Genomic DNA, 27,905 nt, shown 5'->3' with positions numbered 1-27,905 from the left:
AAAAATAAAGGGCTATAGGTAAGCCTAGTAATTTCTAAGGTAGGGACATGATCGGCACAACTCTCTGGGCCGAAGGGCCTGTATTATGCTGTAGGTTTTCTATGTTTCTCTGTAAGATTCAAAATTCAGGTTTCATTGTGCAGTTTCTGTTAAGTTGAGGAAGTTCAACAAGTTGCCACATCCTGTATCTTGGGAAAACTAAAATTTAACATGAGAATCAAGGACAATGAGTTCATTTTATGGAGTCTCAGTGAAAAGAATATAAGGAGGTTGGTTTTACCCAATTCAAGGCCATGGGACGGAACGAGTTCGAGAAGGTGACCAGGGAGGAGGGGTTGGAATCAGCTTTGCCTTCAACACACCAAGAAAGCAGGAGTGCGAAGGAAGTGTGAATGAGGAAAGTTATCAGCGCTAAAGCACGGGCCAAACTGATGTCCACAAAAATTCCATCATAGCAGTGCAATCATAAACTGCTGATAAGAAGGACATGAAGTACAGCCCACAGAACATCATACACATTGGTTTCTTACAGAGGAACAACAATGAAACATCAATCAAAACATCTGAAAATATGATAGGCATTAATGCAACTACTTGTAAAACATCGTTTTGTTTTGAAACATTTTGGTTTCATTTGTTTTTGTTACCTTTCATTTACAGCTCTGTAAATTATAATGTCCCCTTCTTCCAAGAAAAGACCCAGTTCACAGCTGATAAGAAATCTCTGGTCCGTTGTTTAAAATTGCCAAATATGAAATGCAAGACTTAACGCATTGACTAAAATATCAAAAAACATCTAAAGCATTAGACATCACACTGGTGGAATTTGCATATTTTGCGAACAATTTTCCAAGCATTCACTGAAACATTGGGTTTAACATCTATAGGCTCATTGTAAGCATTTCCAAATTAAGAGAAACACAATGTGCAAAAATGAAAATCCGATTTAAAAACAACACAAGAATAATCCTTTTAGAATGCAGTGCATTGTTCGGGGTAAACAGTCGAAAATGCAAGTTTAATACCACATTAATCCAGCATTAATGAGAGAGTAAAGGCGAATAACAGGTTGGAGCAGCACCATCAGTCATTAGGTTAGAAGCTACCTAGATGATATGAGCTGTTGCTCCAGCAACCAGAGGTTGGTGTCATCATGGCAGTAGAGAAAGCCATGAGCTAACATGTTGGAATGGGAGTGGGGACTGGAATTAAACTGGTTGGCCACTGGGAAATCCTGGTTTTTGAGAATGGAGTAAAGGTGTTTGACATAGCAATCCCCCAGTCTACATTGGGCCTCACCCTTATAGAGGAGGCCACATTGAGAGCACTGGGTACAATAGATGGATTGTTGTGCAATCAAAAACTAGAGGATTGTAACTCTGTGTATATCTCTAGGTAATTTTGCACCCACCAGAAGCACATTTCTTCGTCTGTTCACCAGACTTTTCTGCTCTACAGCATTTTTGTTTCAGCATAAAACTATTTTCCCAAATATCTGCCTGCTGAGACATATTCAACCTCATTAGTCTGAGGCTGTTCACATATACTATACCATGGTTATTCATATACAGTATAGTGTAACATAACGTCATTTATTCTCAAACTGTGCTGTTTAAAGATCCCATGTGCAAACTGTATCCTTTACTTGCTTTGCGATCAATGATCTCCTGCATTTCAAGCGCAGTCTCAGAGTCAATGTCAAAGCCAGAGGCAAAGTAAGTTACTATCAGAGTCAGAGGTCAGAGGCACTATCACTCACAGTTTCTCAGCCATCGATATCCCAGGCCACCGCTGCTGATCCCTGCGCCATATCTCCCAGTTCTTCACCAGAGAGGCCACTTTTGCTTCATGTTCAAGGAAATGTGTCGCGAGACCAAGACGAGAATGGTTAGGACCCAAGTGCTGGAGAATCCAAGACTAGAATTGAGACATGATACAAGACTGAAATGAGAACAGAGTACTAAGCTAGACACTAGACAATAATACAAGTAGAGGTGACGATTCTGCACTGAACCTCAGTTCAGGTGCTCTTTAAAAACTAAAATCCTCGTGCCAAACATGGGCACCAATTAGCAGGGTGGCCTGAATCTTTAAAGGAGCCACGCCAGCTATCCATTTTCCAGAGAGTTAAAGCATCTAAACCCTGGTAGCTCGTGCAGTTGGGTGTGTATCATAACAGAAAATTCATATACCTCATATATTGGTTGTAACAGAAAAAGCATTTTTTCTGACCTTGCATGTTGAACCAGAAAATGCATTATACCTCATATACATTCCTTCAGCCCCCAGGAACTGACAGAGCAGGAACAGAATGAGGGCCTTATCTGTCCCAGCGCCTAGCTTCAGTCATTGGTGATGGATATTTGGTCAAAGTGATGGAGGAATACTGGTGCTTATGAAAGCAGATTCTAACTTTGAAGAGGGAATTATTTTTTATTTGCACAGCTTGTCTTCTTTTGCACATTGGTTGTTTGTCAGTCTTTGTCTGTTCATGCATAATTTTCTGTAAAAATCTATTGTGTGTCTTCTTTTTCTTGTAAATGCATGCAAAAGAAAATAGATCTCATTATAATATACATTATAACATTCACATACTTTGATAATAAATTTACTTTGAAACTTGAGCTTTAAACATTTATTTATTTACTTATTGAGGTACAGCACGGAATAGGCCACACCGGCCCTTCGAGCCACGCCACACAGAGACCCTCCCCAACCCCCCAATTTAACAATAGCCTAATCACGGGAAATTTACAATGACCAATTAGCCTATCAATTTGTGCCCTTTAAAGATAGAAATGAGGTGAATTTTTTTCTCTTTCTCTCAGTAGTTGTGAGCCTTTGGAACTCTCTTTCTCAAAGGACAGTTGCTTCCCAGGTGCCAAGGTCAGGGATGTCTCAGATCGGGTCCACGGCATTCTAGATGGGCAGAATGGCACCAATAACAGAGGTGAAGAAATCCTGAAGAGAGATTTTAGGGAGCTAGGTAGGAAGCTGAAAAACGAGACCTCCAGGGTAGTATCTCACACACCAGTGAGGGTAAGAATAGAATGATTTAGCAATTGAATGTGTGGCTGAGGAACTGGTGCAGGAGGCAGGGATTCAGTCATTTATTGATCATTGGGATCTCTTCTGGGGAAGGTATGACCTGTACAGAAAAAATAAGGAGGGCTGGTGGAACAGACAGGAGTTGAATCTACATGGTGGAACGGAATTGAAAGGGTTGGATGTCGCACTGAGCCTCCGAATTCAAACATTTGCAATATCCACAGGGAAAGACATATTTCCTCATCTCAGTACTGACTGCTTTATCCTACATCTCCAGCCTGAGGAAACAGTCTCACAGTATCTAGCACAACAGTCCCATTCAGCTGTGATATCATCTGTCATTTTTCCATCGCAAGTATAGATCCCGTAGCTCAGCCTGCGTGTTATAACAATCAGTGTAATGATTCCACACTCCACTGCCTGTGTGGCTTGTCTGCTATATGCTTTTAATAAGATTAAAGTTCTGGATATAACCAGTCAAGGTTAATAACAGAAATTATAAGGTGTAGTTTAGTACTCCATACAGTTGTGGCAATATTGCGTTGTGGGGAAGGTGCTGACTGATATTATAAAACAAATATGCAAGTACAATAAGGAAAGCTGAGGTTGCTTTTAGTAAAATAAAAGGGTAGACGTGCTTGTAAACTATTTTGCTTGGGCAGCACAGTAGCGTAGTGGTTAGTGTAATGCTATTCCAGCACCAGTGATCCGGGTTCACTGTCTGTAAGGAGTTTGTATGTTCTTCCCGGGACCACATAGGTTTCCTCCAGATTCTCCCATTCCCTCCCACATTCCAAAGACATGGAAGTTAGCAGGTTAATTGGTCATATGAGTGTACTTGAGCAGCGGGGGCCTGTTGCCTTGAAGGGCCTGATACCTTGCTGTATCTCTAAATAAATACTGATTCTTGGCCTCAAGTGGCTGCAAAAATAATGTAGGACTTTTAAAAGATGAGAAAAAAAGGGAAGTGCAATAGATGTGTTTGCACTTACTCAAACTGGACTTACACTCAGCAACCACTTTGTTAAATACCTCTTCTACCTAATAAAATGGCTATTGAGTGTAAGTTTGTGGTCTTCTGCTGCTGCAGCTCATCCACTTCGAAGTTCGACAGTTAGTGCATTCAGAGATGCTCGTCTGCCCACCACTGTTGTAGTGTGTGGTTATTTGAGTTACTGTCGCCTTCCTGTCAGCTTGAACCAGTCTGGCCATTCTCATCTGACCTCTCTCATGAACGAGGTGTTTTCACCCACAGAGCTACCACTCACTAGATGTTTTCTTTTTTGTTTTTTGCACCATTCTCTGTAAACAGAGAAGACTCTATTTCCAGAGGAGACTGAGGTCCTTTAACATCTGCCGGACGATGCTGAGGATGTTCTACGCGTCTTTGGTGGCTAGTGAGATCATGTTTGCTGTTGTGTGCTGAGGCAGCAGGCTGAGGGTAGCAGACACCAACAGAATCAACAAACTCATTCGTAAGGCCAGTGATGTTGTGGGGATGGAACTGGACTCTCTGACGGTGGTGTCAGAAAAGAGGATGCTGTCCAAGTTGCATGCCATCTTGGACAATGTCTCCCATTCACTACATAATGTGCTAGTTGGACACAGGAGTACATTCAGCCAGAGACTCATTCCACCCAGATGCAACACAGAGCGTCATAGGAAGTCATTCCTGCCTGTGGCCATCAAACTTTACAACTCCTCCCTTGGAGGGTCAGACACCCTGAGCCAGTAGGCTGGTCCTGGACTTATTTCCTTGCATAATTTACATATTACTATTTAATTATTTATGGTTTCATTACTATTTAATTATTTATGGTGCAACTGTAGAGAAAACCGATTTCCCCCGGGATCAATAAAGTATGACTATGACTAAAACTCTAGAGCAGGGATCCCAACCTAAGGTCAACAGACCCCTTGCTTAATGGTATTGGTCCATGGCATTAGAAATGTTGGAAATCCCTGTTCTACAGACTGTTGTGCATTGAAACTCTAGGAGATCAGCAGTTTCTGAGATACTCAAACCACCCTGTCTGGCACCAATGATTATTCCATGGTCAAAATCATTTAGATCATATTCCTTCCCCATTCTGGTATTTGATCTGAACAACAACTGACTCTCTTGACTCTGTCTGTGAGTTTTTATTCATTAAGTTGCTGCCACATGATTTGCTGATTAGATATTTGCATTAATGAGCAAATATATAGGCGTTCCTGATAACGTGGCAACTTTGTGTATATGTATGTGGCCAGGTCAGTGGAGAGTGGAGGAAGCTCCATCCTATCAGGGTTCAGTAGTTTAGTAGTCATCCAGACCCCCAAACTAATAGCAAGATGGTAGGTCAAATTCATTTAGTTCAACTGTTGCAAAATCCATTTGGTTCATTGATGCTCTACATTGTAATTCCAGACCATATGATGACCCTCAGCTACCCTCTGAAAAAGTCAAACAAGCCACGCAGTTCAGTGGGAATTAGGAAGAGGCAACAAATCCTGACGTTGTTAATAATGGCAAGGAAGGAGAAATGAGTAAGAGGCACAGGGAAATATCTGATTGTAATGAGAGGATCAAATCACTAGATGGCAACAAAGTATAATAGAAATGTCCAAAATCAGCTGAGCAAATGCATAAACAGTCATAAATCAGCTGGAAACTGAGAGATTGTGTGCACCATCTATGGGGACATATGTAGTAGACATTAGCCAACTTGGCCCTTTTAGAGTTGGATTTGGAAATACAGCACAGTAACAGGCCCCTCTACCCCAACAAGCTCATATCAACCAATTACCCCCATGTGACCAATTAACCTTGTAATCCGTACATTTTTGGACTGTGGGAGGAAGCTGGAGCACCTGGAGGAAACCCTCATGGCGATGGGGAGAATGTACAAACTCCTTACAGACAGTGGCGGGATTGAAGCCAGGTCACTGGCGTTGTAATAGCGTTACGCTAACCGCTCAGCTACCATGCCACCATGCGCTCTGTTGCTACTTTGTTATACACAAGGTCAACTTTCAACATTAACTTGCATTTTTATATTTCCTTATGACGTAGGAGACGGCATTTTGGTCCATTTATCCCATGCTGTTTCACAGAGGAATTTCCATTCCCGCACTAATTCTCCCATGTTCCCACTAACTCTCCCCAGATTCTACCTCCCACCTGCACAGGGTCAATTCACAGTGGCTAATCAACCTGACTAAAACCTCCAGGAGCATCATCGGCACTGAGTTAATGGAGATATTATGACAGGAAGCCAAAAGCTTGGTCAAAGGGATAGATTTAATGTACTGTGGGGTTTTAGCTAGCTTTAAGTGATGCTGAGATATATCCATAGAACCATAGAACCATAGAAACTACAGCACAGAAACAGGCCTTTTGGCCCTTCTTGGCTGTGCCGAACCATTTTCTGCCTAGTCCCACTGATCTGCACACGGACCATATCCCTCCATACACCTCCCATCCATGTATCCGTCCAATTTATTCTTAAATGTTAAAAAAGAACCCGCATTTACCACCTCGTCTGGCAGCTCATTCCATACTCCCACCACTCCCTGTGTGAAGAAGCCCCCACTAATGTTCCCTTTAAACTTTTCCCCCCTCACCTTTAACCCATGTCCTCTGGTTTTTTTCTCCCCTTGCCTCAGTGGAAAAAGCCTGCTTGCATTCAATCTATCTATATCCATCATATTTTATATACCTCTATCAAATCTCCCCTCATTTTTCTACGCTCCAGGGAATAAAGTCCTAACCTATTCAACCTTTCTCTGTAACTGAGTTTCTCAAGTCCCAGCAACATCCTTGTAAACCTTCTCTGCACTCTTTCAACCTTATTTATATCCTTCCTGTAATTTGGTGACCAAAACTGAAGACAATACTCCAGATTCGGCCTCACCAATGCCTTATACAACCTCATCATAACATTCCAGCTCTTATACTCAATACTTTGATTATAAAGGCCAATGTACCAAAAGCTCTCTTTACGACCCTACCTACCTGTGACACCACTTTTAGGGAATTTTGTATCTGTATTCCCAGATCCCTCTGTTCTACTGCACTCCTCAGTGCCTTACCATTAACCCTGTATGATCTACGTTGGTTTGTCCTTCCAACGTGCAATACCTCACACTTGTCTGCATTAAACTCCATCTGCCATTTTTCAGCCCATTTTTCCAGCTGGTCCAAGTCCCTCTGCAGGCTCTGAAAACCTTCCTCACTGTCTACTACACCTCCAATCTTTGTATCATCAGCAAATTTGCTGATCCAATTTTCCACATTATCATCCAGATCATTGATATAGATGACAAATAACAACGGACCCAGCACCGATCCCTGTGGCACACCACTAGTCACAGGGCTCCACTCAGAGAAGCAATTCTCTACTACCACTCTTTGGCTTCTTCCATTGAGCCAATGTCTAATCCAATTTACCACCTCTCCATGTATACCTAGCGACTGAATTTTCCTAACTAACCTCCCATGCGGGACCTTGTCAAAGGCCTTACTGAAGTCCATGTAGACAATATCCACTTTCCTGGTAACCTCCTTGAAAAACTCCAATAGATTGGTCAAACATGACCTACCACGCACAAAGCCATGTTGACTCTCCCTAATAAGTCCCTGTCTATCCAAATGCTTGTAGATTCTGTCTCTTAGTACTCCCTCCAATAACTTACCTACTACCAACATGATGTGCTGGGACACATCATCAGTGATGTAACCTGGGGTTATTGGGTGTTTTAGGTCTTTCAACATTAGATACCCTCGCCCAGGCCCCAGCCAGGTTTGATCAGGCCCAGGCTTGTGTCCCAGCAGCACTGGCCCACATGTCACACCTTTTGATCCTCGGCTCGCTCGGCAGCCTCTGTTATGGTCCTGATGGCACTTTTCTAGTGCCAAGGAGAGAGTAGGTTCTGCACAGTGATCAGGCAGCAAAACCTCTACACCCCTCCTCCATAGGGCTGCATCGTGCCCTCCACCCCTGTCTCTGACACTGCTGTAGCAGCTCCTGGTATTTGTCTTTCTTACGTGAAAACGTCTCCTCAACCTGGTCTTCCTGAAGCACAGTCAGTTTTCCCATGACCACCTGCTTCAAGGTTTCTGACAGAATGACCATGTCAGGCCTCAGTGATGATGTGATGAGGTCAGGAAATTTTAATTGCTCGCCAAATTCAACATGCAGTTGCCATTCAGAAACTGTGGTGAACAAGCCTACAGGTGATCTGGGCTAAGGCTGTGGTTGGTCTCCAGAAAGCTTTAGAATAATGAAACCTATAAACAAGCAACAGATTTGGATTGGTATCTTAACTTTATCGAAAAATTTCTACTGCTGTTAATACTTCAGAAACTAGGTGCATCATAAAATTAAGATTATTGACATCTGTAATTTCTGATACAGTGCTATCTTAAGTAGAGCACGACTATGGAGACAACCCACCTCAAACCATTAGACTCATTGCTCTTGTGAATTGCTAAGCGATACTGCAGGATATATTCAATGCAATACTCAAGATATAGATTTTATTGTGCCCAGGGTTGCAAAAATCCAGATGTACTAGACTTTGTCTGTAACATCCTTCACAGATGCAGCCCGGGAATTAGATCCAAAAGAATGTCCTTTCCTCAATGTCAAATTAAATTTGTTTCCTGGAAATGTCATTAGAGTGTGTCTGAATAGTGTAAAACAGAGTCAATAATTGATGTCCCTGAAAAACAGTGTACTTATAGTATATCTTTTCTTTTTTGTAAAAATGCAACTAATGTTTAGTCATTAGTCAGGCACATCAAATATACAATTTCAATTATTAGACAACAATCTTAGAATGTGATTTATATTGTACCATCAAATGGCATGAAAATAAATGGGAAATGTTAGAGCAGGTCTCAGTGGGAATGCCTCTTTCTCAAAGCCACAATTGGCAGTGAAAGATCAGAAATTAGACTTTTTTGTTTTGTCTCATAATGTGGATATAATTTGTAGAAAAGCTTCACTTATTTGTCATGTGGCAGGAAAATTGTCGTGATCATCCAACAAAATACCGTTAAAGTCACAAATTACGTTCTTCTTCTGAGGCATTCCCTTTGTGTTGAGGATGACTTCGGAATCAGAATCAGGATTAACATCATTGGCATATCTCGTGAAATGTATTGCTATGCATCAGCAGTACATTGTAATACATAATTAAAAACTCTAAATTACAACACGTGCATCTATATTTAAAAAGTTAGTTAAATAATTAGTGCCAAAACAGGGGAAAAAGAGGTGGTGAGGTAGTGTTCATGGGTTCAATATCCATTCGGAAATCTGATGATAGAGGGGGAAAAGCCATCCCTGAATTGTTGAGTGTGTGCCTTCAGGCTCTTGCACCTCCTCGGTGATAGATGAGGGTGCAGCACATGTACTTCTATCCCCTCCAATTTTGTGCGTTCTGAGGTGACTGATGAAGGCAGATTGGCATTTTCAGATGCTACCGCAGATTTGGTAGGAGACTGCCTGACCTGTATAAGGTGAATCCCCTTTCCTGATATTTATGTACGGCTTCTCATTCTCCTCTTGGTATTCATCAATACCAACCTGGGTGATCAATTTCTCCTCTGAGCAGCCATAAGAAGCAGTGGAGCTGATGCATTATTTTCCAAGGGAACTTTGACTACACCCTTGAATCTTTCCCTTGGTCCACTGAGTGCTCTCTATGGCAAAGCTTATAAATAACAAACTGTTATGGGAGTTTGGTATCTGGAATGTAAGCAATGCGGCCTGCTCAATGTGTCCAATTGAGTATAATAAAAACCTCACTTCTGAGGATATTGGTGTGGGAGAGGACACAAACTTGTGTTTGTGCATCCTTCCAGTAAATTTTTGGAGATAGTACCCATAGTATCATTCAGGCACCTTGAGGTGTCCACTATAAGTCATAAACGTAAATGTGGGTTGAGATCATTGCTGCCTCTGGGGCCAAGAGCTCTTTGCCAATTCTGAGGTCTTGATCTTCAAGTACCCTTTTTCTTTAACTGAACAAATACCATTGAGGGTGAGGGTGCATTTCATCACTAACAACTGACTTCACCAAAAGGTGGTCACCTGAGCCACCCTCTGCTTCATCTGAAGATCTAAAATGGATCTCCTCTGTTGAATTGTGATGTGCAGATCTTCAGAGAAAGGGGAAATAAATGTACCCAATGGAGCCCTCATTTGATGACCACATTAGTGTTAGGTCTGGATCAAACTATGCATAGAACCTGACTACAGAAACACTATGTGTCACAGTCTGCTGAGTTCCACCTGAAGCCACTAAGGGTTTCGTACAGTGATAATGGTATTTTCAGTTGAATCTGTAAATAGTGTGTTTTATGAAGTCCAGAATATTGTATAATAGTAAACACAAGAGATTCTGCCAATGCTGGAAATCTGGAGCAAAACACATAAAATTCTGGAGGAACTCAGCATGTCAGGCTGTATCTACGGATTGATGAAAATTCTCAGCCCGAAATGTCAACTATATTTATTTCCATAGGTGCCGCCTGACCTGCTGAGATCCTCCAGCGTTTTGTGTATGTTATTGTATCATAATGTATTGTTGTGATAATGTAATCCTTTGAATAAAGTTTTGTATATGTAACGAAGAATTTCTTTATCTCAATTTTGCCAAGGATGGACCTGTGTTGTTGCTGCAGAACATTTCATTCATTTGGACCTTGCTACACAGCTTGTACTCCATAAAAAAGTTATTGCATGAAAATATTTTTGATGACAAATCCATCAGACTCCGGTCAGCACAGAATGCCACTAAAGCCTTGCAGGTGAAAGAGATGGATATGGTTTCCACACAGATGAGTGAAGTAGTATGGCAGGATTCTCCATCTCACAGACAAACAGCAAAGCCTTGCTTGGCTGGTGTTGAAAGAGGCCCTCCTCCTCAAATCATTCACGAATAGCTGGAGTCTCACTCCCACTTGAGATGGTTGTGGTACATAAATCATGATCTTCCACATTTGCCATGAGGTCTCTGTAAAAAGATGCAATGGTTCTTGTCGAGCTTTGTCCTAAGTGGCTGTGCAACAGAGAGCTCAGTGTTCCTCTGCCAGGTCCCAGAGACACACACCAAGATAAACATCAACCACTCCTGTGGAATCGTCAACTCAGTTTGGTATCCCATAAAATTATTAGTCTTCCAGTATAATTAATGCCCACAACTGAATGCTGCTGACTAGCATATTCCCGGGTGGAGGTGTACGTGCTGAAGAACAAACTGAAGCTCAAAGCAGCCTCAACAAAGGCCATACGGGAAAAGTCCCCAGACACTGAGGAAATGGACTCAGTATAACACTGTCTCAGACACTTCATGGGTGCACTTTTTAAAGGAAGAAACATGTGTGGCATTGATGCATTGTAAAAGAAAGTATTGAATTGATGGTACAGTGATAGACTCTGGCCACTTTATTAGGTCCATCCGCACACCTGCTCGTTAATGTAACTATCTAATCAGCCAATCATGCGGCAGCAACTCAATGCATCAGATCATGCAGAAAAGGTTCAGTTGTTCAAACTTCAGAATGTGGAAAAAATGTGCTCAAAGTGACTTTGACCATGGAATGATTGTTGGTGCCAGATGGGGTGGTTTGAGTATTTCACAAACTGCTGATCTCTTGGGATTTTCACATACAACAGTCTCTAGAGCTTAGAGAGAATAGTGCGAAAAAGAAATCCACTGAGCAGCAGTTCTGTGGGTGAAAGTGTCTTGTTAATGAGATAGGTCAGAGGGGAGTGGCCAGACTGTCTCAAGCCGATAGGAGGGCGACAGAGACTGAAATAAAAACACATTACAACAGCGAAATGTAGAAAAACATCTCTGAATGTACAACACATTGAACCTCGAATTGGACGGGGTACAGCAGCAGAAGACCATGAACATACACTCAAAGGCCACTTTATTTGATACAGGACGTACCTAATCAAGTGGCCACTGAGTGGGATGTCCCTACTAGGAAGGATATAATTTGAAGGTGAAATTTAAAGGTGACATGAGGGGCAACTTCTCACACAGAAGGAGGTGGGTACCATGAACAAGTTGACAGAGGAAACTGTAGAAGCAGGTACAATTACATTTTCTAAAAGGTATTTAGATAGGTACATGGGCAGCCAAGATTTAGATGAGTATGGTCCAATGTGACTAGCTTGAGCCAGCAATTTGGCTAGCATTCATGTGCTGGGCTGAAGGGCCTATTGCTCTATAACTCTTTGACTCAGTGGCTGCACTGTATTTACAAATTATATTGTGAATAACGTATATGTTTGAAAAATAAATGTTCACGTACATCTAGTTTTGCCAACTTTCTCACTCCCAAATAAGGGACAAAAGTAGCAGTCAAATACGGAACACTTGTGTTTACCCCGAGAAAGACTACCATGACCATGAAGCCTTGCGTGGGCACCCGTGTGCGCATGCGTGACGTGCGTATACATGACGTGTGCATGCGTGTACGTGCCGATCTTTTTCTACAAATCGGTTTTGGCTTAATCTTCCCGATTCTGCTACACTGTACATACATTATTTCTACTTTATTTAGGCTGTGTATTTATCATATCATTCCTGCTTTTACTATATGTTAGTGTTATTTTAGGTTTTAAGTGTTATTGGTATGATTTGGTAGGTTATCTTTTGGGTCTGGGAACGCTCAAAAATTTTTCCCATATAAATTAATGGTAATTGCTTCTTCGCTTCACGCCATTTCAGCTTACGAACGGTTTCATAGGAATGCTCTACCTTAGTGAGGGAAATACGGGACAAGGGTGGTCCCGTATGGAACAAACCAATTTAGCCCAATATACGGGATATCCCAGCAAATACGGGACAGTTGGCAACCCTACTTACATCACCTTTAAAAGGGTATCTGGGTGTTGGGACATGATGAACTTTTCATCTTCACTATTACCACACACTTTAAATGAAGGCTGTTAAATTTGTCACCTGCACATGAGGTTGGTGTATCTTTCTTGAACTGTGTGAATATTACTGCTTTTCTTTGCAGGGGCAGCACAGTAGCTTAACAGTTAGAGTAACACGTTACAGCACCAGCGACCCAGGTTCAGTTCTCACCACTGTCTCTGTGGGGTTTGTATGTCCTCCCCTTGACCAAGTGGGTTTTCTCCAGCTGCACCGGTTTCCTCCTGCATCTCAAAGGGGTCAGGGGTTAGTAGGCCAATTGGTCACCTGGGTGGAATCGGCCACCCGGGTGTAATCGGTCACCTGGGTTTAATCGATCACCTGGGAGTAATTGGTCACTGGGGTGTAATTGGTCACCTGGGTGTAATTGGTCACTGGGGTGTAATCGGTTACTGAGGTGTAATTGATCACCTGGGTGTAATTGGTCACGGGGTGTAATTGGTCACCTGGGTTTAATCGGTCACCTGGGTGTAATCGGTCACCTGGGTGTAATTGGTCACTGGGGTGTAATCGGTTACTGAGGTGTGATTGGTCACTGGGGTGTACAGTAATTGGTCACTGGGGTGTACAGTAATTGGTCACCTGGGTGTGATTGGTCACCGGGGTGTAATTGGTCACCTGGGTGTAATTGGTCACCTGGGTTTAATCAGTCACCTGGGTGTAATCGGTCACCCGGGTGTGATTGGTCACTGGGGTTTAATCGGTCACCTGGGTGAAATCGGTCACCTGGGTGCAATCGGTCACCTAGGTGTAATTGGTCACTGGGGTGTGATCGGTCACCTGGGTGTAATTGGTCACCCGGGTGTGATTGGTCACCTGGGTGTGATTGGTCACCTGGGTTTAATCAGTCACCTGGGTGTAATTGGTCACCCGGGTGTGATTGGTCACTGGGGTTTAATCGGTCACCTGGGTGAAATCGGTCACCTGGGTGCAATCGGTCACCTAGGTGTAATTGGTCACTGGGGTGTGATCGGTCACCCGGGTGTGATCGGTCACCTGGGTGTAATTGGTCACCCGGGTGTGATTGGTCACCTGGGTGTGATTGGTCACCTGGGTTTAATCAGTCACCTGGGTGTAATTGGTCACCTGGGTGTGATTGGTCACCCGGGTGTGATCGGTCACCTGGGTGTAATTGGTCACCTGGGTGTGATTGGTCACCCGGGTCTGATCGGTCACCTGGGTGTAATTGGTCACCCGGGTGTGATTGGTCACCTGGGTGTGATTGGTCACCTGGGTTTAATCAGTCACCTGGGTGTAATTGGTCACCTGGGTGTGATTGGTCACCCGGGTGTGATCGGTCACCTGGGTGTAATTGGTCACCTGGGTGTGATTGGTCACCTGGGTGTGATTGGTCACCCGGGTGTGATCGGTCACCTGGGTGTAATTGGTCACCTGGGTGTGATTGGTCACCTGGGTTTAATCAGTCACCCGGGTGTAATTGGTCATCAGGGTGTAGTTGGGCTGCACGGTCTCGTTGGGCCTGAAGGGCCGGTTACTGTACTGTATCTTTAAATAAATAAATAAAAAGCTGAAACCAAAGTTTATTTACTGGTTCTGTGGCAAGGTATGTACTTTGAGAGATAGTTTCGTTTAAAGCTTATTTTCCAAGTAACTGAAGTTCAGCAGTAATGGTTGGTTACGGAAATTATTCAAGGGGATCTGAGCAAACGTAGTTTCAGAAAGCCCATAGTTATGGCTGAGAAACCAGTGAGGGCGTGTGAAGCCAGGTTACTGAGCAGTGATTCGTTCAGACAGTGCGATCGGCAAACAATTCAGAGGAACTAGAACACTCTGTCCTTGTGCTCTTGCACCGAGAATCCACCCAGAAGCAACCTGCACTCAGCACAGGCTGTCGACGTGTTTGTTGGTTGCTACACTGGATTGTACAACCCTAACCTCGCAGTCTCGCAGGGACAGTCGGCTGCAGGATTAGGAGTCTGACTGGCTATCGGCTCAGGCAGTGCAATCACACGACAGGCAGCCCTTGCACTCTGAGGCCTTTCATCCCTGCTCTCTGTATCCCCTGCTGCCATCTCCTTCCAGCACATTGTGTGGATCCCCAGATTTCTCAAAAGGTAAGGAAACCCTTCAGTACATACCTTGGACTGTGCCAGAGTCACACTGAACAGTAAGTCTAATGTTGTCAGGATGACACTCAATTTTTGTAGGCCGACATGAGTTCAATTTGGATTAAACTGCCTCCGTCTGAGATTTTAGATTATAATAAGACAAAATCCACATTAAAAGAGGCTGCTTTCTTGTCTCAGAAGAGCTACTGCTCTATTCTAATCTGTATGTTTGCTGTTTATGCCACAGATCTATAATTTAACTGTTGCATTGCTCTAGGAACATGAATCTGAAACTGCCTCCCCCACTATTTTTAAAACACTGGGTTTGCTTTCAAAAATATTTTTATTGAGTGTCTTCAGACAGACTTCCACAGTAAAAGGGGTCCATGTTTGTTGTAAAGGGTGGTGAATAAATGTGGTATAAAATTCAGAGCTGAGGCCAGGTTCGGAAAGTCTAGTTTGAGTTCGACTAACCACAATTCACCTGAAATATTTTGATCCGATGTGATAAAATGTGAATGTATTTTGAAAAGCTGAAAGGGGAATTGTTAAGATTCTGACTCATATCCAGGATTAATAGAGGAAAAGAAGAACTTTGCTCTCCATTTTAAAACTCAGTGCAATTGCTTTTTTAACCTCCTTTCCCTCTCCTTTTGATCCTTAAATCTTCCCATTAAACCTGCCAACTCCTCCAGCTATTTAGACAGCACCTCTTCCCACCCTGTTTAGAAACATAGAAACACAGAAAACCTACAGTACAATACAGGCCCTTTGGCCCACAAAGCTGTACTGAAAATGTCCTTACTATAGAAATTACCTAGGGATACCCATAGCCCTTTATTTTTCTAAGCTCCATGTACCTATCCATTGGTGGTTGTCTCTCGGGCTCCGAGGAAGACTAAACATTGTGCAGTCATCTATGGATACGCATGTGGCTTCGCAGGCCTAAGGCTGAATCACACATGCGGTTGCAGGTTGAACATGGAATGGCAGTTGTTAGAACAGGTGCACACACAGCTTTGTGGTGTTGGTCTCGTGCTGCTGCAAGGTGCTGATTTTGGTCATCCTCAAAGTCAGATGCAGCTTTTCTGGTCAGGGCACGCCACGCAGCCCTGTCGGCTGCAGACTCCTCAAGTTGTCGAGGCTGGAGGTCTGCCCTTTTGATATACGATTTCAGATTGTCTTTGAATCTTTTTTTGGGGCGGCTCTGATTGCGACTGCCATGCTCAAGCTCACCGTAGCGCAGCTGCCTGGGGATTCTTGTTTCACCCTTGAGGATTACATGGCCAGTCCAGCGTAGCTGAGCCTGGAGGATCCTTGTCTCAATGCTTGTGCTGTTGGCTCTGTCAAGGACATCCTGGTTGGTGATTCGGTCTTGTCATCAAATCCTCATGATCGACCGCAGAAAGCGCATGTGAAACTGCTCCAGCTGTTTGATGTGCCTGTGGTACAGGGCCCAGGTTTTGCAGGCGTACGGGAGAGAGGTGAGGACCACAGCCTTGTACACCTTGAGCCTGTTTGAAAGCTGAATGTCCTTGTGCTCCAGAACTTTGACACGGAGTTTCCCGAGTGCCTGGCTGGCTTTCTGGATGCTTGCTATGATCTGTTTGTCAAGGGATCCATCACTAGAGATGGTGCTTCCTAGATACTTGTAGCTCTCCATATTCTTCAGGACAGTGCCGTCGATAGTGATGCATGGCTGAGGAGGGTGATTGTTTGGTGCAGGTTGTAGGAGAACTTCTGACTTACCGAGGCTGATTGTCAGGCCGAGCAGCTTTGAGGCTGCGGAGAACTTGTCGACAATCGTCTGCAGGTGGTTCTCCTGGTGGGCCATGAGGGCACAGTCATCAGCAAACAGGGCTTCAGTGATGAGCCTCCTCAACGTTTTGGTCTTTGCAGCAAGGCGTCTCAGGTCAAACATCGATCCGTCTAGGCGATATCTTATGTAGATACCCAAGTCTATGTCCTTAACAGCATGCTTCAGCATTTGGGTGAAGAGGAGTTTGACGAGCACTGGTTCCAACAGTGTCAGAAGAGAACCTTCCCGAGTTGCAATGTGGCTCTCATCCTGAACACAGCACTGTCGACATGATCTTCGCAGTGAGACAGATACAGGAGAAGTGCCTGGAACAGAGCATGACATTATACTCTGTCTTCATTGATCTGATGAAGGCGTTTAATATGGTCAACAGAAAAGCGCTATGGATCATCCTTAGAAAGCTTGGCTGCCTGCAGAAATTCACTACACTCATCCGCCCTGCTCCACGATGGCATGACAGGAGAAGTGTTCTCAGATGGTTCCCCATCTGAGACCTTCAACACCTCAAATGGCGTGAAGCAAGGGTGCGTTCAAGGAGCTGATTATTGACTTCAGGAGGAGGAAATTGGAGGTCCATGAGCCAGTCCTCATCTGGGCATCAGAGGTGGAGAGGGTCAACAACTTTAAATTCCTCAGAGGATCTGTCCTGGGCCCAGCAAGTAAATGTCATTACAAGGAAAGCATGACAGTGCATCTACTTCTTTAGAAACCTGCAAGGATTTGGCAAGACATCTAAAACTTTGACAAACTTCAATGGATGAGCGCTGGAAAGTATATTGACTGGCTACATCACAGTCTGGTATGGAAACACCAATACCCGTGAAAGGAAAATCCTACAAAAAGTAGTGGACATGGCCCAGTCCATCACGGGTAAAGCCCTCTCCACCACTGAGGACATCTACATGGAGCAGTGTTGCAGGAAAGCAGCATCCATCATCAAGGACCCCACCAGCCAGGACATGCTCTCTTCTTGCTGCTGCCTTCAGGAAGAAGGTACAGAATCCTCAGGACTCATACCACCAAGTTCAAGAACAGTTATTAGCCCTCAACCATCAGGTTCTTGAACCATCTTCACTCATCTTCACTCACCACATCCCTGAATTTGCCCACAACCTATGGGCTCACTTTCAAGAACTCTTCATCTCATGTTCTCGATACTTATTGCACATGGAGTTATTTATTTCTTCTTTTGTATTCGCACAATGTTTTATCTTTTGCACATTGGCTGTTTATCTGTCCCGATTCTATTGTGTTTTATAAATTTACTGTGTATGCCCACAAGAAAATGAATCTCAGGGTTGTATATGGTGATATATATGTACTTTGATAATAAAGTTACTGTGAACTTTGAACTTGGAATGTAAACTGGAGGAGCAACACCTTGTATTCCACCTGGCATTCCTATTGAGTTTTCCAATTTTAAGTGACCCAACACCCCCCTCACTTAATTCATTTTTCTTCCCCTTCCCTCACCCCACTTCCATTTTTCTGATCCTCCTGTCCTCCCACTTTTATCCCCTTTCCCACTTTGCCCCAAGCCTCCCTCTTCACCCTCTTTACCCCCTTCCTCCTGCCTCTATCCACTCACCACATGCAGGTTTACCCCCAAGCTCGCCACATCTGTACATCTGTCCTTCACCTCTCCCCCTAACGGTTCCCCGTCTCACCTCCGTCACTTATCTAGATCCCGCTCTGGTAGTGCTTTATGCTCCTGCTTGTATCCTTCTAGCAGCTGTCGTCCATCTTGGCATTCCCCTCCCCCCCCACCCCCACCCCCACCCAATTTACTTTCTTTTCCTCTTTCTCTCTTTGTTCTATCATTCACCTGCCCATCTTCCAACTCACCTCTCCTACTTGGTACCACCTGCCTATCATCTCACACCCCTCCCCAATCCACCAATTACCTCCGAATCCTTTCTTATCATTACCCTTTGCCGTTTTGTACTGACCACCTCGCCTCTCTGGATTCAGGGTTTCAACCCCAAATTTTGACACTTCCTTCCCTCCCACGGATGGTGCCCGACCTGCTGAGTTCCTCCAGAACATAGCTGCAATACTTCTTCAAATCTTTCACTTCCCACTTTCTCCATCCCACAGACTAGCTCCCCGTTGTTTCCAATGATAGTTGATGCTGTGGTTCCTCGGCTGTTACAAAATTAGCAGCCGGCTAGCTATTGTGTGGAGCTACTGTAAGTGCCAATCCAAAGAGAAGAAAGACTTGGATTTAAGAAACAGCTTTCATGATCTCAAAACTTCTGCCATGCAATCCTTAAGTGAAAACTTTGGAAGCGTTATGATAGCAGAAACAGGACGGCCAGTCTAAGACAGAAATCCACCATACTTAACATTGTGACGAAGCTTCTTTGCTTGAGGGATAAATGTTGCCAGTGACACAGAGGTTAATTATGCTGCTTAAACACGAGGAATTCTGCAGATGCTGGAAATTCAAGCAACACACATCAAAGTTGCTGGTGAACGCAGCAGGCCAGGCAGCATCTCTAGGAAGAGGTGCAGTTGACGTTTCAGGCCGAGACCCTTCGTCAGGACTAACTGAAGGAAGAGCTAGTAAGAGATTTGAAAGTGGGAGGGGGAGGGGGAGATCTGACATGATAGGAGAAGACAGGAGGGCGAGGGATGGAGCCAAGAGCTGGACAGGTGATAGGCAAAGGGAGTATGAGAGGATCATGGGACAGGAGGCCCAGGGAGAAGGAAAAGGTGGAGGGGAGGGGAAAAACCCAGAGGATGGGCAAGGGGTATAGTGAGAGGGACAGAGGGAGAAAAAGGAGAGAGAGAGAAAGAATGTGTGTATATAAATAAATAACGGATGGGGTACGAGGGGGAGGTGGGGCATTAGCGGAAGTTAGAGAAGTCAATGTTTATACCATCAGGTCATGCCATTATGCTGCTGTTTGAATTTGGTGTCTGAGAATCTTGAGAGAACAGATAGGACCTTGGTTTAACTTGTCTTCGAAAACACAGCATGTTCAATTGTGCAGCTTTCCTTCAGCAACTCCACAAGCATGCAGCCATCCACTCAAATACCACACTGCAGCCCATCATATATACCCCTTGGGTTCAAGGCTGACGTGCATCCAAACAAAATCTGCCAGAGGAACTCAGCAGGTCAAGCAGCGTCTGTGGAGAAACCGGACCTATTGATGTTTCATAGAACAGAGGGCAAAGGACATAGAATATAGGACATAGAACAATACAGGCCCTCAGGCCCATGATGTTGTGCCAACCTTTTAACCTACTCCAGGATCAATCTAACCCTTCCCTCCCACATAGCACTCGATTTTTCTTTCATCCTTATATCTATTTAAGAGTTTCTTAAATGCTTCTAATATATATGGCTGTACCACCACCCCTCATGGTGCATTCCATGTACACACCAGTCTCTGTGTAAAAAAACTTGCTTCTGACAACCCCCTTATACTTTCCTCCAATCACCTTAAAATTACGCCTCCTGATATTAGCCATTTCTACTCTGGGGAGAAAAAGGCTCTGTTCCTCCACTCTATCTATGCCGCTTATCGTCTTAAACACCGCTATCAAATCCCCTCTCATTCTCCCTTGCTGCCAAAAGAAAAGGACTTGCATGCTCAATCTTTCCTCATGAGGCGTGCCGTCTAATCCAGACAACATCCTGGGAAATGTCCTCTGCACCTTCTATAAAGCATCCTCCTCCTCCCTATAATGAGGCAACCAGAACTGAGCATAACTCTCCAGGTGTTGTCTAACCAGAGTTTTGTGGAACTGCAACATTACTCTTGAACTCAATCCCCTGACTAATGAAGGCCAACACAGCATGCACAATTTTAACCGTCCTATCAACTTTCTGAGAAGCACAGTGATCACTGCTGCCTCATACACCATGAGGTTTGTGCTAGGCCTGAGATCCTGGTCCTCAAGCAGGCTTTTCTAATGGCGGGCTGAAAACAATAGTGACATTCATCACTGGGGCTTGTTGTCACCAAGAAATGAAGCTGACATCACAGACAGACAGGATGGTGAAGAAGACATTTGGCACGTTGTCCTTCATCAGTCAGGGCATTGATTAGACCAAGATTAGCTTCACCTGTCACATGTACCTTAAAACATTGAAACATACAGTAAGATGTGTCATTTGCGTCAATAACCAACACAGTCCAAGAATTCTACTGAGGACAGCCAGCAAATGTTGGTGCCAACGTAGCATGTCTTCAGCTTACTAACCCTAACCTATACATCTTTGGAATGTGGGAGGAAACCAGAGCACCTGGAGGAAAACCACATGGTCATTGGGGAGAACATACAAACTTTTTGCAGGTAGCAGTGGGAATTGAACCCTGAATGATGATCACTGGCACTGTAAAGCGTTGCTCTAACTGCTACGCTACTGTGGCATCCTTGAGTATAAGAGTTGGGCTGTTACGTTGCAGTTGTGGAGGATGTTGGTGAGGTCACATAAGGTGCATTGTGTACAGTTTTGGTCACCCTGTTATAGATCGTTATGGTGGAAAGAGTGAAAGGAAGATTTGCGAGTATGTTGCCAGGACTCAAGGGCCTGAGTTATTGAGAGAGTAAGAGCAGGCAAAGGCTCCTTAAGAAGGAATTAATCGTGGATTACAGGAGGAACGCAGACGGATTAGTCCCTGTCGACATCAATGGGACTGCAGTTGAGAGGGTGAGTAGTTTCAAGTTCCTTGGTATACACATCACCGAGGATCTCACCTGGACTGTACATACTGGCTGTGTGGTGAAAAAAACACAACAGTGCCTCTTTCACCTCAGGTGGTTGAAGACGTTTGGCATGAGTCCCCAAATCCTCAGGACTTTCTACAGGAGCACCATTAGGAGCATCCTGACTGGCTATGTCACTGCCAGGTATGGGAACTGTACTGCCCTCAATCGTAGGGCACTGCAGAGAGTGGTGCGGACAGCCCAGCGCATCTGTGGATGTGAATTTCCCACTATTCAGGACATCTACAGCAGCAGGTGCGTTAAAAGGGCCCGGAGGATTATCAGGGACTATAGCCACCCCAACCACAAACTGTTTCAGCTGCTTCCCTCTGGCAAGTGGTACCACAGCATTCAGGCCAGGACCAACAGGACAGCTTCTTTCACCAGGCCATCAGATTTATCAATACACACTATTCTCATTGCATATCTGACTGTACATACATGTATACAACACAATTTTGTATACAATCTTCGTATTAGGGCAATATCCTCCCACATTTCCCTTGTACATAGCGACAGAGATGCAACATAAAGATTTTTACTCCCTCACGTTGTGAGATGGATGTAAGAAATAAAATTCTAATTCTAATTCTATTCCTTGGAGCATAAGGGAATGAGGAACTGACCTTAATGGAGATGTATAAAATCATGAAAGGCAGGGATAACAAGGATAGCTTGAATGCACGTGGTCTTTTCCGAGGGAAAAGGCATCAAAAACTAGACGGCATGGGTTTAAAATTAGATTAGATTAGATTATGAAGACACACAGTCCTCTTTTATTGTCATTTAGTAATGCATGCATTAAGAAATGATACAATATTTCCTCCGGTGTGATATCACAAAACACAGGACAGACCAAGACTGAAAAAACTAACAAAACCACATAATTATAACATATAGTTACAACAGTGCAACAATACCATAACTTGATGAAGAACAGACCGTGAGCACAGTAAAAAGTTCAAAGTCTCTCAAATGTCTCACATCTCACGCAGACGGGAGAAGGAAGAAAACTCTCCCTGCCATGCCCGATCACAGTCCGACTCTGAGTCGTCTGAAAACTTCGAGCCTCTGATCAGCCCCCGACACCGAGTACCAGGGCTGGTTTAAGACACCTGAGGGGGAAGGTTTAAGACACCTGAGGAGAAAGTCCTCTTCCAGGGGTTGTTGCTATAATGGAATGAACTGGGAGAGGAAATGGTAGAGATTAGTACAACAACAGCATTTAAAAGACATTTGGACAGGTATATGGATAGGAAATATTAGAAGGGATGTGGGCCAAACACTGGCAAATGGGACTAGCTTAGCTCAGCATGTTGGCCAGCATGGATGAGTTGGGCCAAATGGCCTTTTTCCATGCTTTATCACTATGATTCTATAACTGGCTCCCATGGTATGGACAACACAGTAACATAGTGGTTAGCACAATGCTTTACTGCACCAACGAACCAGGTTCAATTCCCACTGCTGTCTGTAAAGAGTTTCTACATTCTCCCCATCACCGCATGGGTTTCCTCCAGGTGCTCCAGTTTCCTCCCACAGTTCAAAGCCAAATGGGATAGTAGGTTAGCTGGTCACTGTAAGTTGTCCCGTGATTAGGCTAGGTTTACATTGGGGGATTGATGTGTGGTACAGTTCGAAATGCTGGAAGAGCCTATGTTGTGTTGTATCTCAATCTTCTCCTTCTTCATGTGCCTTGCACGTTACACGCTTGGGCGATCATGGCTTTCCACATCGAACGATCACTGGCAGTGCAAATGATACCTCGCACACTTAAATCTGTTAGTTCTTTCACAGTGTCCATATATTTTCTCCTTTGCCTTCCTCTTCCACGTTTCCCAGGCATACGGCCTTGTAATGTAAGGCATTCTATTTCTCCCTTTCTGATGACGTGGTCCAGGAATTTAAGTTTCCTCTCATTTAATGTTCTCATTAAAGATCTTTTTGTATGGGCACATTGGAGTACTGTCTCATTAGTTACCCTATCTCTATATGATATTTTCAGCATTCTTCTAAGAAACCACATTTCTGTTGCTTCCAAGTTTCCTTGGAGTTCTGGTGTTATAATCCCTGTTTCGGAAGCATACAGCAGGATTGACCAGATGTAACATTTCAGTAGCCTAAGCCTTGTTGTCATAGAGATGTGTCTGTTGGTAAAAATGGGTTTCATTTTTTGGAAGTTGGTTTTGGCAATGGAAATTCTTCTTTTTATTTCTACTTTACTTCTAGCACCTTGTAATATGAAACTACCAAGGTAATTAAAGCTGGTCTTTTGTTCAATCTCTTGGTTACCGATGTACAATTGGCAGTTGGGAGTATCCTGCTGTTTTGATATTACCATACATTTTGTTTTTTTACAGTTGATGGTTAGACCAAAATCTGCACTTGTTTATACTACTTTGTCTAGGATGATTTGTAGGTCTTCCGCAGCACTTGCTATTAGGCTGGTATCGTCTGCATATCTTATATTGTTGATGTTAACATCTCCAATTTTTATCCCATCTTGGTCTTCCATTTCTGAGAGAATCATTTCACTATAGATATTAAACAGTTCCGGTGAGGCAAGTATCTCAATCAATAAATAAGTAAATATGGGAAATGTTCCCAAAAATAACAAGGCCTTGAGAGTATGTAGGAGGTTTCACTGTTGAATCCACAAGCTCAGCAGTGAAGAGCTTAAGTCAAAAGCCTCATACACCCATTGGGAAGTATAATGCATATACTTTTCAGAGATACAGGCCCTTCCAGCCCAGTTGTTCAGGACACCAAGATTTTCTACCATGGCTTGTTTTATATTCACCAGTGAGGGTGACTTTAGATTAATGCCTCGTCTGAAAGATTGCGTTTCCATAAGCAAGGCAGGCAGTCCACTGTTGTCAAAGCATTGAGGAATTTCAGAGAGCTGCGTTCAGACACACATCTCTGCTGCCCAGTAGATGGTGCTCATTTTGAAGGAAAATAATTGCAGAACTATGGGGAGAGACCAGCAGCAATGGGCAGAATGGAGAGATGCGTGTTTCTATAATTCTGCATTTATTTATTCTTTTAAATTTATATTTATGTAGCGATCTAGCACGGTAGCAGGCCCTTCTGGCCTACAAACCCGTGCTGCCCAATTACACCCATGTGACCAAGTAACCTACCAACCCCACATGTTTGGACATAGTGTCAGGAGACCATTGAGTTGCTGTCATGATAATGTACCGTACCTAATCATAATTGCCAGGGTCCTCCTCTCAGAGCTGCTGCCTGATTCAATCCATTCAAAGGCATCACAAACAGGATCTTCACTGCACAACAACTTGAAGAAAAATACACAGAGCAGCACCCACCACTATACCTTTACACGTCACTTTCTCTGTAACTGCAACACTGCGTCTGCATTCGGTGTCCTTATTACCCTGCAGAGCTGCTGCCTGAATTGCTCAGCTCCCCCAGCACTTCGTGTGTGTTGCTCAAGATTTTCAGCAACTGCTAGTAGCAAAGGCCTTTTCTCCCTCTCATCATAGCATGTGATTCCAGAAAACAAGAGGGCATTTTGTGGTCATAACCTAACTCCATGATGAAAAACAGGTCAAAATTAATAAAGAATGGAAGAAAATCGGGAAGAATCGTGACCTTCTAGCGAAAATCCAGTTAACCTTTCCCGGAAATGGATCAACCAGGAATAAATCAGTTTTAGTGGGAAACGGTGCCCCCTTCTGGTCTGAAGCACTGCACTGCAGAAACAGGAACTCTCAGTGGGAAACCCAAGAGATTTATCAGATCAACAACACACACAGAATCTGGAGGAACTCAGCAGGTCAGGCAGCATCTATGGAGAGGAATAAAGTATCAACCTTTCAGGCCGATACCCTTCATCAGGACTGGGAAGGAAGCAGGAAGAACCTTGAATAAGAAGATGGGGGAGGAAAAGGTAGTAGGTGATAGGTGAAACGCATCTCTCCCAATTCACGCAAAATGCATCTCTCCCATTTCACGCACATCTGCTCTCACTCCATCCTCCTGCCACCCCACTAGGAATAGGGTTCCCCTTGTCCTCACCTACCACCCCACCAGCCCCTGGGTCCAACATATTATTCTCTGTAACTTCCGCCACCTCCAACGGGATCCCACCACGAAGCACATCTTTCCCTCCCCCCCCCGCTTTCCACAGGGATCGCTCCCTACGTGACTCCCTTGTCCATTCATCCCCCCCATCCCTCCCCACTGATCTCCCTCCCAGTTCTTATCCGTGTAAGCGGAACAAGTGCTACACATGCCCTTACACTTCCTCCCTTACCACCATTCAGGGCCCCAAACAATCCTTCCAGGTGAGGCATCACTTCACCTGTGAGTCGACTGTGGTGATATACTGCATCCGGTGCTCCCGATGCGGTCTTCTATATATTGGCGAGACCCGATGCAGACTGGCAGATCGTTTCACTAAACATCTACGCTCTGTCCGCCAGAGAAAGCAAGATCTCCCAGTGGCCACACATTTTAATTCCACATCCCATTCCCATTCTGATATGTCTATCCACGGCCTCCTCTACCGTAAAGATGAAGCCACATTCAGGTTGGAGGAACAACACCTTATATTCCGTCTGGGTAGCCTCCAACCTGATGGCATGAACATTGACTTCTCTAACTTTCGTTAATGCCCCACGTTCCCGTCATACCAACATCCCTTATTTATTTTTTTTTCTTTTCCCTTTTTTTCCTCTTTTTTTCTCTCTCTGTCCCTTTCACTATAACTCCTTGCCCATCCTCTGGGTTTCCCCCCCTCCCCCTTTCCTTCTTCCAAGGCCTCCCATCCCATGATCCTCTCCCTTCTCCAGCCTCGTATCCCTTTTGCCTATCACCTGTCCAGCTCTTAGCTCCATCCCTCCCCCTCCTGTCTTCTCCTATCATTTCGGGTCTCCCCCTCCCCCTCCCCCTCCCCCTCCCCCTCCCACTCCCACTTTCAAATCTCTTACTATCTCTTCTTTCAGTTAGTCCTGATGAAGGGTCTTGGCCGGAAACGTCGACTGTACCTCTTCCTATAGATGCTGCCTGGCTTGCTGTGTTCCACCAGCATTTTGAGTGTGTTGCTTGAATTTCCAGCATCTGCAGATTTCCTCGTGTTTGCGTGGGTGATAGGTGAAGTCAGATGATGGGGAAGGTAGGTGTGTGGGTGGGGGAGGGTGAGATGAAGTGAGAAGCTGGGAGGTGATGGGAGGAAAAGACAAAGGGCTGAAGAAGAAGGAATCTTCTGTGAATAGCGCAAGAAAATGAATGTCAGGATAGTATATGGTGACATATATGTACATTCAAAATAAATTTTCTTTGAACTTTGAGTCTGATGGGAGGGGAGAGTGGACCATGGAAGAAAGGGAAGGGTGAGGGGCACGGTAGGGAGGCGATAGGCAGGTAAGGAGAAAAGAGGAGGAAGAGGCAAGAGGGAAGCCAGAATGGATCACCTATGTTCACATAGGGCAGCATAATAGACCCAGAGCAAATGGAATTCTCCCACAAAACCTGCAAAGGACACATGTTAACAACAGGAATTCTGCAGATGCTGGAAATTCAAGCAACATACATCAAAGTTGCTGGTGAACGCAGCAGGCCAAGCAGCATCTGTAGGAAGAGGTGCAGTCGACATTTCAGGCCGAGACCCTTCGTCAGGACTAACTGAAGGAAGAGTGAGTAAGGGATTTGAAAGCTGGAGGGGGAGATCCAAAATGATAGGAGAAGACAGGAGGGGGAGGGATAGAGCCAAGAGCTGGACAGGTGATAGGCAAAAGGGGATACGGGAGGATCATGGGACAGGAAGTCCGGGAAGAAAGACAAGGGGGGGGCGGTGACCCAGAGGATGGGCAAGAGGTATATTCAGAGGGACAGAGGGAGAAAAAGGAGAGTGAGAGAAAGAATGTGTGCATAAAAATGAGTAACAGATGGGGTACGAGGGGGAGGTGGGGCCTTAGCGGAAGTTAGAGAAGTCGATGTTCATGCCATCAGGTTGGAGGCTACCCAGATGGAATATAGGTGTTGTTCCTCCAACCTGAGTGTGGCTTCATCTTTACAGTAGAGGAGGCCGTGGATAGACATGTCAGAATAGGAATGGGATGTGGAATTAAAATGTGTGGCCACTGGGAGATCCTGCTTTCTCTGGCGGACAGAGCGTAGATGTTCAGCAAAGCGGTCTCCCAGTCTGCGTCGGGTCTCGCCAATATATAAAAGGCCACATCGGGAGCACTGGACGCAGTATATCACCACAGTCGACTCACAGGTGAAGTGATGCCTCACCTGGAAGGACTGTTTGGGGCCCTGAATGGTGGTAA

At 44.4% G+C, this 27,905-nt stretch overlaps 1 protein-coding gene across 2 annotated transcripts in view; it reads left to right on the top strand.

Annotated features, from left to right (window-relative positions):
- Window positions 1-27,905, top strand: part of LOC134349186 (fibroblast growth factor 1-like) — a 100,035-nt gene that overhangs the window by 21,142 nt on the left and 50,988 nt on the right. Inside the window, exon 1 of one of the 2 annotated variants that reach the window (XM_063053136.1) lies at window positions 14,751-15,068. The exons of the other annotated variant lie outside the window; for it this stretch is intronic. The gene's annotated coding sequence lies outside the window, so the exon portion shown is untranslated. Of the gene's footprint in view, window positions 1-14,750; window positions 15,069-27,905 lie in introns of those variants that run through there. 2 annotated transcript variants of the gene reach the window in all.

This window comes from Mobula hypostoma, chromosome 7 (assembly GCF_963921235.1).
Source record: "Mobula hypostoma chromosome 7, sMobHyp1.1, whole genome shotgun sequence".
NCBI classification, from domain to species: domain Eukaryota; kingdom Metazoa; phylum Chordata; class Chondrichthyes; order Myliobatiformes; family Myliobatidae; genus Mobula; species Mobula hypostoma.
Note: the sequence above shows the minus strand (reverse complement) of the source record. Positions and strands in the feature narration are given on the sequence as shown.